General features: G+C 44.6%; 1 long non-coding RNA gene across 1 annotated transcript; it reads right to left on the bottom strand.

Moving 5' to 3' along the window:
- Positions 1-3,807: 3,807 nt before the first annotated feature.
- Positions 3,808-4,483, bottom strand: LOC106815011. The gene is made up of 3 exons (XR_001394687.1): positions 4,406-4,483; positions 4,126-4,242; positions 3,808-3,882 (listed from the first exon to the last, which is right to left on the bottom strand). It is a non-coding gene; the product is annotated as an uncharacterized LOC106815011 (long non-coding RNA).
- Between the last annotated feature and the right edge of the window lie 6,405 nt (positions 4,484-10,888).

The raw sequence follows: 10,888 nt of genomic DNA, 5'->3' as shown, positions 1-10,888 counted from the left end.
CTGCTATTAGCTGGCCAAGAAGGGATAAGACGATATAATTCATGGGGCCTCACCGAGGGCGCAGAGGACCCCGAGACCGTGTGGGGAAGATTCGAGGAGCAGCTTGACCCCCCTGATAATTTCAGGGTAGCGCGTCTGTGGCTCCAGCAATTCAAACAGAATACGGACGAAACCGTCGACGATTTTGTAAACCGCTGCAAGTTGCAGGCAAGGAAATGCAATTTTAAAAACGAGACAAATGAAACAAGAAATTCCAGACCGCTCCACTCTTGTCGATGCACTAGAGACGAAATAAACCTCCAAACGCCATGATATTGGCATCTGTGTGTAGCTGAATGATCACTTGTTCGAAATATACGTCTTGCAACATGGTACCACAGACTTTACCCAGAATTATATGATAAATCCTGCTCAAATTTGCCGCAAATTTCCCATGAAGCCGATTTGTAAACCGGACCAACATGCCGGAAATCCCTAACTGCTCTATTATATCCTTTGACCAATCACGATAGTCGCCCGTGTGACGTCACTTTGCGCGAAATACGATAGCCGCGAAATGCGCTTGACAACGCGAAAACATTGAGGCGAAAGAAGAAATATTATATCAAAGCGACCAAAGTATCGAACAAAAGTCTCTAAAGTGTTTAATTACAATTAAAAATTTGAAACACGGTATTCTGGGCCTCTCCCCAACCCCAACCATGGCAAAGCCAAAGAACCATATGGAAAGAGCTGCCTCGGCATGGTAAGTGATGCTCATTTATACATGATATAGGCTAGGTTAGCTCCAGTCCAAGAAACGGTATTGCTAGGGTTAGAATACCTATTCTTACGTAGGCGTATATTGACGTTAGTCACACAGCATGGTCGTGTTAGATGTAGCGGATCTCATCTCACGGATTTCATGTTTTTAAAACTATAACTAGAAGTACTAGATGTAAAATTAAACACAACAGTGAGAACAAAAATGAATATTACCATTAGTAGTGGCATTACGCATTAGGCATTAGATTCATGTTAAAATTTTCAAATATTCATTTAGCTGGGATAATAATTTACCAGAATGGCGATCTTTATGTGGTATGCTTATCTCAATATTAAGAAATTCAACTCCAGGAACTTTCCTCGCTCTTGTATTTGTATTTGTAATTGTAATTGCTCTTGTAAATGTATTTGTAATATATATTGTATGTAAAATTAATAATGCAAATTAATGCAAATGAAATATAATTCAAACACATGATATAGGCCTATAAATGTAATCAGGAGTCTATCAATATTGATAGACTCCTAATGTAAATTTAATATGTATTAAGCACTAAACCAAGAACCAGATGGTGAAAATTGTAACTCACCGGCAAACAAGTATTCTTGACATTACATTTAAAAACATTTCAAAACTAACAAATGGTAACAACCCAACGGCGTAACGGGCTATATAGTCATACGAAATGGACTTCAGTGCAGAACAGTTTAATGTAAATATACGCGATAATACAATCACTAAAAAAAATGTGTAATGTTAAATAATAATAAATGATAATTAACGCCAATGTAACATATAATAATAGCAGTACAGAGGGTGCCTTAAAATGATTGAACTCCCAAAAACGTCTGTTTATAACTAATATTTAATTTTCTTCGTTTATAGGCTCGAAAAGGAGTTGGTGGTTGCACCCTACGGCTCTATAATAGCAGAGGACGTGTACAATTGTTATACAAACAGTTTCACTAATTTAGAAGGCAAACCTATTTCAAATTGCTTATTTGGAAAATTGCTGAGATCACAATTCCCTGCAACAACCATATCCACAATGAGAAAGGCAGCAAAGCATTTTAGAATATACCGTGGCATTTCCTTCAAGGAAAACATAAATAACACAATGAGTCTTCAAGACATTGCATCATCTTCAAGACCAGCTCGATGGGTTTTAGCTGACATCAGTGAACTACACCTCAATATGTCCACCTGTATTGCCACCATCGACAAAAAGGTAGTGGAGAAAACCTTAGACATTTCCCATGATGGCAAATGGCAAGTACACGTGGCTAACATCAATGTGTGTAGTGATGAGGCAAGCATGTTGCACCCAGTTCAAGGTAGATTCTCTCGTACGAGTGTAGAGGCCCTCCTTGACAGGGTAAGCAACATGCATATGTGCAGAGGTGGTATCGTTGATGGAAACAATGCCTGCACTACTTCAGGAGTGGAAAGTTTCAAGGCAGCGGAGGACGAGTTTCCATCGCAACGAGTTCGAAGTCGCCAGTGCTCTTGGCTGTTGACGGCACGTTCGCAAATCTGCAAACCATGTCGTCAACACATGCGCCGGTTGAAGACATCATCACGTGAGTCAACAGTGCCTCCTCCAGTTGACTCCTCAGCTCCACCGGCGTTGGATGACGACTGGAGCCTCATCAATGAAGATGATGCTGATATCGCTGCCATTGTTGCAAACTATTTGCCACAAATTAGCGATCATCCGTTGATGCGGGACCAGCTCCTGAGCCAAGAGCAGAACCTGGGAAGACCACCAAGGGGTAGACGGTGGAAGCCGGAGTAAGTGAAAAACGCACAACTGTAATAAGAATTTCAATTTGTATATATTTCCACAAAAATTCAATTGTCTTATTTCAGTAAACAACACGTGTTGTAGTGCTCAGGCTCATTGCACGCAATGATTATGTTTATGCTGTAAAGTAAAATGCTAGGTCCTAACCATGCTATCGTACACAGGATAGTGAAAGCTTGTCTTACACTGTGGGCGAGCAGTCCCAAGACGTACAAGAAGATATCATCACTCGGGATGCTAGTAACGCTGCCGAGTGGACGCCTTCTTCAGTATTACAAAAATTCGGTCCACCAAAAGCCTGGCATCAACAAGAAGATCTTCCGTTGGATGTATGAAGAGGCGAAGCTTAAGAAAGTCCCCCCTCACGGCATGACTGGAGGCATCGTGTTTGACGAAATGTCAATTCAAAGCGATCTTCAGATCATCTACTGTGAGGGTAAAGTAAAAATACTTGGAGTCATGGACATGGGAGACACATGCACTGCTATGCAAGTGCTGAAAGAAAGTAAGTATTCTCAAGTGTGAGCATGCATGTATGGCTATACATATCAGCATAATATTAAATAAATTAATAATTATGTTAACTGTTCAATGCTAAATATAGTTTATACTGATTTCAATTCACAATTTCGCAGACAATGCTACAGCACAACTTGCAACACATGTGTTGCTCTTCCTGTTCCAAGGCGATAGTGGGTTTCGCTTTCCGTTCATGCATGTGCCCACAACTGAAGCAACAGCGCCAGACATCTACATGTTGTTCTGGAAAGCAGTGCAAGAGCTGATTTTGTGGGGCTTCCACGTGAGTACATATTTTGCAATAAAAAGTACAAAACAAACAGTACAACAACTATAGCACAAACATCTTGTACCAGGAATGCCGATTTATCATTATCCAATTACATCACTATATGGAATAGGAAGGGCATAAACAACAAGCTGGGTGTCATTCAAGGTTTTAGGAAGTTACGTGGTATACGCATTGCAATGCGTAAGTTGTAGTGCAACAATAATACGAAGACGCGAAAAGTCACTGATCAGTTGCACATCACAAAACGATGATGACAGTGTCATTTATCTAGAAAAATTTAGAATGAATTAATTACTAGTGGTGACATTTTCTGACAACGTACTTGTTATGTGTTTTCCAGGTAAACTACGCATGCTTTGACGGTGCTGTCCATAACCGATCGTTCATCAAGTCGCATTTCGATGGGTCAGAGTCTGCTGCGGTACGTGCGTTGTTCGTAACGCGCAACTCTTGCCTACCATATCGACCACTTGTAATGATGATGGATCCGAAGGTATTTTACTGAAACATACACATCACAGGTTTTGCATGAAACATTTCTCAAAGAAATGCCAATCATGAGCAACTGATATCATGCTTTAAAATACATGACACTGAACGCATTGTGTGCTTTTCCTTTTGATTCAGCATCTTTTGAAAAAGATACGGAACAACATCCTCAAAAGTGGATTTGGCAAATCAAGCACCCGACTGCTGTACCACAATGCAGGCTACATAACATGGGCCATGTGGGTCAAGGCTTACCAGTGGGACCAGTCGGCCAACGCTAGCGAGGTTTCACGGATTCATCACGTCCTGACGGATGAACACCTCTGACCCAACAGTGGCCAGAAGATGAGAAATAGGCTGGCAGAAGACGTTCTGGATAAAGAAATGCTGTACTTATTCAAGGTAAACTTGTGCTGCACTAGATGGTGCCTGCATTTCTGTAACAGAGTGTGCACCTTTGCACTAATGCCCAACACATTAGTTCAATTTAATTCGTATTGTGTAATTATAGCATTATTTTTTTAACTAGGCTTACCAGAAAGCCGAAGGGCCAAATGGAGATACACTCAATGCCGCCATTCAACTGTTGGAGGTGACCAGTGTGTTCGTGAGCAACTTCACAGACTCTCGGCCAATAACCTCTGCAGCCGATGACCGTCTGTCAAGCAATGCAAAAGCATTGGAGTGGTTTGTATCATGGGAAAACGAGATCACAGGCAACCCTCAAAACACTCCAGGCCTGTGCCGAAGAAAGCTCATGTCCCAAGAGACACGGTTTGACATGAAGTCAACCGTGTTGGGTTTTGCTTCCATTATACAGCAAAAACAAAAATCCCATCCTGGAACCAGTATCACTCCTTCCCGAATCAATAGTGATTCGGTGGAAAACATTTTTTGCCAGCAAAGAGCTACTTCACATGGTGCGAACGACAACCCAAATTACAAGCAATTCATGTACGGAATGAACACCATCATACTCACAGCAGACACAATAAATACAAACCGCTGCAACACAGGTGTAGCGGCTGTGCCTTATTCATTTCACGTGCACAACGCCATAAATCCGAAAAAACGGAAAAGCACTGAGATGTTGTCGCCGTGATGCAGTTCAGACGATGATCATAGATGTCACCGTTTGTGATGCAGTGCCAGCTCACAGATGTCAGTGTCGCTGTGATGCAGTTCCGTACGTTACTTCAGACGATGAGCAGAGATGTCGCCGTGATGCAATCAGTGCCAGGTCACTGATGTCATCATGTCAGTGTCGCCGTGATGCAGTGTCATAGCTTCGCTTCAGACGATGAGCAGAGATGTCGCTGTGATGCAATCAGTGCCAGCTCACTGATAGCAAACGATGTCGCCGTGATGCAGTATCATAGCTTCGCTTCAGACGATGAGCAGAGATGTCGCTGTGATGCATTTAGCGCCAGGTCACTGATGTCATCATGTCAGTGTCGCCGTGATGCAGTGTCGTAGCTTCACTTCAGACGATGAGCAGAGATGTCGCTGTGATGCATTTAGCGCCAGCTCACTGATAGCAAACGATGTCGCCGTGATGCAGTGTCGTAGCATCACTTCAGACGATGAGCAGAGATGTCGCTGTGATGCAATCAGTGCCAGCTCACTGATAGCAAACGATGTCGCCGTGATGCAGTGTCGTAGCTTCACTTCAGACGATGAGCAGAGATGTCGCTGTGATGCATTTAGCGCCAGCTCACTGATAGCAAACGATGTCGCCGTGATGCAGTGTCGTAGCATCACTTCAGACGATGAGCAGAGATGTCGCCGTGATGCATTTAGCGCCAGGTCACTGAATCAGCAAAACGATGTCGCCGTGCATGGCAGTGTCGTAGGGCTTCAGCTTCAGGACAATGAGCAGAGATGTCGCCCGTGATGCTTTTAAGCGGCGCAGGTCATCTCTGATGGTCATCATGTCTAGTTTGTCGCTTGACCGTAGATGCAGGGTCATAGCTTCACTTCAGACGAATTGATGCAGAAGAATGTTCGCTGTGTATGCTAATCAGTGCTAGCCGTCACGCTTGTATCTCAGAGCAACGACTTGTCCCGTGATGCACGTGTCTAGCTTCAACTTCAGACGATGAGACAAGATGTCGGCTGTGATGCGCCAATTTGAGCGCCAGGTCACTGATGTCATCATGTCATGTCGCCGTGATGCAGTGTCGATCAGCCTTCAGCTTCAGACGAATAAGCGCAGATGATCGCTGTGATCGGCAATTTAGCGCCAGGTCACTGATGTCAAATCATGTCAGTGGTTCGGCGCGTATGCACGGGTCATAAGCTTCTTACTTCAGACGATTGACGCAGAGATGTCGCTGTGATGCAATCAGTGCCAGCTCACTGATAGCAAACGATGTCGCCGTGATGCAGTGTCGTAGCATCACTTCAGACGATGAGCAGAGATGTCGCTGTGATGCAATCAGTGCCAGCTCACTGATAGCAAACGATGTCGCCGTGATGCAGTGTCGTAGCTTCACTTCAGACGATGAGCAGAGATGTCGCTGTGATGCAATCAGTGCCAGCTCACTGATAGCAAACGATGTCGCCGTGATGCAGTGTCGTAGCTTCACTTCAGACGATGAGCAGAGATGTCGCCGTGATGCAATCACTGCCAGCTCACTGATAGCAAACGACGTTGTTGTGATGCAATCACACGATGGAAGATGCTGCTAGACGACGGTTCATACAAGCTGGGCACTCCAAAGGCTCCGTGCTTGAAGATACACTGTTCCATGCGACTTCATCTAGCAAGTTTGCACATGCTCGGTGTAGCCACCCTTCACAGTGATCACAACCCACACACTGGCCATCTCCCACATCTATGCTGCATACAGGGCAGATGTATGTCGTCTTTTGCTTCTTCTTATGAGACTTCGAACCAGCAACCGATTTTTGACGCTTGGTGGAGGTTCCTGGCCGAGGCAGACTTACTTGCTGTTGGAGGCCTGAGGGTCCAGGCTGGGCCTCATCTGCAGCCAGTGGCTGGACAACTGCAGTGGGGCCGGACAATCCAGGTGTATCAAAGCATAACGGCTGCGGTATGCTTTCCACTTCAAGGATTTTCCTCCAGAGATTTTCTGCCAATTTTGATTTTGATGCCCGTGTACTCCAGGGTATGCTGTATGCCCGGAAGAACGGTTTCAGCTCGTCCTTAGTGTAGCTCGTGGAGAAGAAGTTCGGGCTTGAATGAAGCATTTTCTGCAGGTGCAGGTGAGTCAGCTGTTTGCCCCGGGACTTGTCTGCTGCAATGGTCGCTGGTGACAATTTTGAAGTTTTATCCAATATTTTCTGCTGTTTAATGTGAATTTGTCTTCTGTGGGCTTCGGTTTTCTTTCGTCCAAATGCCTGGATAAGTCGTTTCCTGAAGTAATTGCTGGCTATGAATAGAAACGAATGGACAAGCTCCCGATACACAGCTGTTGCATCCTCACCTGGCTGACATGACGGCATGACTAGCTGCTGCCATGCTTCCTGCAAGTCAGGCGTTTCCCTGATTTGTGCTTCGACCACATGAATGATATCTTGCTTTTCCAGGTCGAAGAGGCGCTGGGTTTCCAAGTGACCTCGGTGCTTCTCCAGGAGCAAAAAGAACTGGAATGCGTCATCGCTGATGTTCAACAATGACTGCCGGATGTTCTGCTTTCTTGCAGTCTCCTGCAGTGTGGCTGGAACTTGGCTGCTTTGTTGGAGATCTGCATAGGAAGCAGTGAGGTGGTCCAGGAGTTTGAGCCTTGCTATAGTGCTCTTGCAAATCTTCTGCTGGTGTACACCTTGGCTGTACAGAAGATGACGCAAACTGTTCCTGTACCGGTTTGCCAACTTTGCAATGCATCGTCCAGCGACGTAACGTATTTTGCCCATGCCTTCGTCGGTTGCTCGGATGTCCATTAGGGGACGATGCTCCATCTGTTCTCGCTGTTTAGTAATAACATGCGAAGCAGCAGTCTCCAAAATGCTGCGAACGACAGCATCTACGATGGCATGGCAGAAGACCCACTGGTAGTCACCGAGTGCGTCGACAACACAGCTCATCAACGCAGCACACCTCTGCTTGTAGATGTCGCTGTTGAAGAAACTGTGCAGGCTGGTAGTGAAGGCCGTTAGTTCCCTACACCTGACTTGTGTGAATGGTGTCAGTTGTGCCAAATCCTCTGCAAGCATGTCGCCTATCCCAATCCAGTTTTGGGGTGTCAGTTGTGGCAACTGCTCTGCAAGCATGTTGCCTATCCCAATCCAGTTTTGGTGTAGAAAAAGCTGCATCTTTTCATTGCCAGGCTGAAGCAGATTGACGGCGAGTGAAGCAATCTGCTGCTGTATATCAGTCACTGGATCTTGGGACAGCTCAGCAAGCATGTCAGCACCTGCGAGTGGGCACAAGTCAGGCAGTACGTTACGGATACCTTCTTGCAGGGAACAAACCTCTAGGACCGAACGCTCTGCAGGCGCAATATCGCTCGGGGGCGCAGCCGACAACATCTCGTCGATCCTCTGAATCTCCCCCTCAGAGAACGAGGAGAAGTCACTGCCGCCGTCTTCTTCGACATGTTGAGGGAGTGCACCGGTGTCGCAAACCTGGCAGCAACCCAAGTCACCTTCAGTGTCGGCATCGACTAGTTGCTGGTAAAAGTCGATGACAGCCTGGGGATGTTCCTTCACGCAGTTTGATGTGAAGCCAACCACGCGAAGACCATCCCTGTGCGTGGCTCTACCGACGGCAACTCCGAGTTGGCCAGGTGCAAAAATGTTCTGGCAGTGCACCTCCACAGATGGCAATGTCATGCCCTGGCACTTGTGGATCGTCATGCCAAATGCCAAAAGCAATGGCAGTTGCTTCCTTGTAGCAGTGACCTTCTGTTCTGTAGCAGAGTACATGGAGAATAGGTGAGGTGTGATGAGAATAGCCTCATCACAGCCGTTGATATCAAATTTTATTAGAGGCCCTGCAGACGATATCGCATGTACTCTTCCCAGAAGGCCATTAAACAAGGTGTCTGCCAGATTGGCCGTCAAAACCACAGGTGCACCGACTTTTAACGCGACGTATTTAGGTACTCTGGACCTCCTCAACGTGCGCAAGTCTCCAGTGTCCTTTGCAGTCGAAATTGTAGGTTCACCATGGAGCTGGCCCAGCTTTTCAGCGTTGAAGACTTCTGCTTCAAAATTTCTAGCAAAAAGAACAATGGTGTCCGGTGATTGTTGGAGAGGGCGAGATACCTCTGTTAGGAGAGACAACGAGGTGTCTGATAGCAACTGGCCTCTAGCGAGCTGGTTGATACAGCTGATCAAGGTATCATCTTGCTGGCGAAGTACCTGGACCAGCTCTATTGTATGTGGGAAACTGCTGAAGACGGGCGACATGAAGCAGTAGCGGCCGTGATCTCCGTATTGTGGGTTCGGAACTGGAGGTAGCTGGAAGAAGTCTCCGGCCATGATGACTTGCAAGCCTCCAAACCGAATATTAGACGACCTGGTTAGCCTGCAGATGGTCTCAAACGACTCGAGTGTGAGCTGGCTGAGCATTGACACCTCGTCGATGATCACAGCATCTGCAGACTTGATGTTGTGATTGGCGTCCATGTATGCCTCATCAGTAGCGATGAGGTGCGCCAAGTATTGGGCATCATGTCGACCATCTCTAATTCCCGACCACTTGTGAAGCGTGGTCCCTCCGTAGTCTAACAGTGCACTAGCTGAGACCCCTGAAATAAAGTAAGAATATGTAAGAGTCATTCCAGTGATAACAGTTTAAGATAAAAATAACTCGCCAGACTGGGCGAGGGAGTCAATAAATCAAACTCGCCAAAATGTAATCTGTACTCGTCCCAAAATTAAAAAAAATTAATTTTTAACTTTAAACTAGAAATTCGTGTCAAACAACACTAACAGATCCAAAAAACACAATTGATTTAACTAAACATTTCATCTAAGTCGCACAACCATTAAACGTCTTAAAATAGATGGTTTTCTGCTCTTTTTGCTAATGCATGGCCATTTCAGAACAAAGTTAAGAGAATATGTATCATTTACATTAAATCATTTAAGGATACTATCAGGCTTTTTTGCGAAATTTGATCGATTTTTCATTAACAGTTTTATTTGATAGCTGCCACCATGGGCCACCTCTGTTCCCACGGGAACATAACGGGGTAAAGCCCTCTGACACATAAATTAGTGATGTCATGCAGATCACTCATGTCTGTGTTAATATTTCTCTCAATTTCGTAAAATCTACATTACATTTGAGCAATTTAATATATAAATATGAAATTTAAAAAAATTCTCGATGCCGTTTTTTAGCGCATGGGGTACTTAACATCTAGCAAAGGTTTTACTTTCACACTGTTTGTGGTTATTGAGAAATATCCAAATTTACATTTTTTTTAATTCAAAATTTGTGTTGTATCATAATTATATGCAAGAAATTTAGTGGAATTATTATTTTTTTGAGCATGGTGATACATCTATACATAAGCTAAACATGTTACTCATTAGCTTCTTTGGTCAATAAATGTTTACTCATCAATAAAGCAATACCATGTCAAAAGCCTGAGAGTATCCTTAACAGGACAACAAGTTGGAACCCCCTTTTTCAAAAAGCTGGATCCCCTTTTTTGTAATGCAGTAGTTTAACATTTAATATTGCGGAACGGTTTAATATATAAGCAAGTGTTAATATCACGTGAAAACTAATAAAGACTAGTTCCTACCTGTTGTGCTCAATACACTAACAGATTTCTCATTGCTCTTCAGTGCATCTGCAATTCTCTTCAGGACGAAGGTTTTTCCAGTACCTACAAAATTTAATATTTTGTCATAATGGTCATGAATAATATATATCAACAGTGTATAGCTCTGAGTGAGTTAGCCACAAGTTACCTTCTCACTTTACACTGCGTAGAGCCTGGCCCGGGGGGGGGTGATCACTATATATATGCCGTTATTACCCTATATGCTTTATGCCTCCATGTGCGTTCCAAATTTAGCGAGTTAGGGGGGTGCT

The sequence above is a fragment of the Priapulus caudatus genome, unplaced genomic scaffold (assembly GCF_000485595.1).
Source record: "Priapulus caudatus unplaced genomic scaffold, Priapulus_caudatus-5.0.1 Scaffold1021, whole genome shotgun sequence".
Taxonomy (NCBI): Eukaryota; Metazoa; Priapulida; class Priapulimorpha; order Priapulimorphida; family Priapulidae; genus Priapulus; species Priapulus caudatus.
This window is presented reverse-complemented; position numbering and strand designations above follow the sequence as displayed.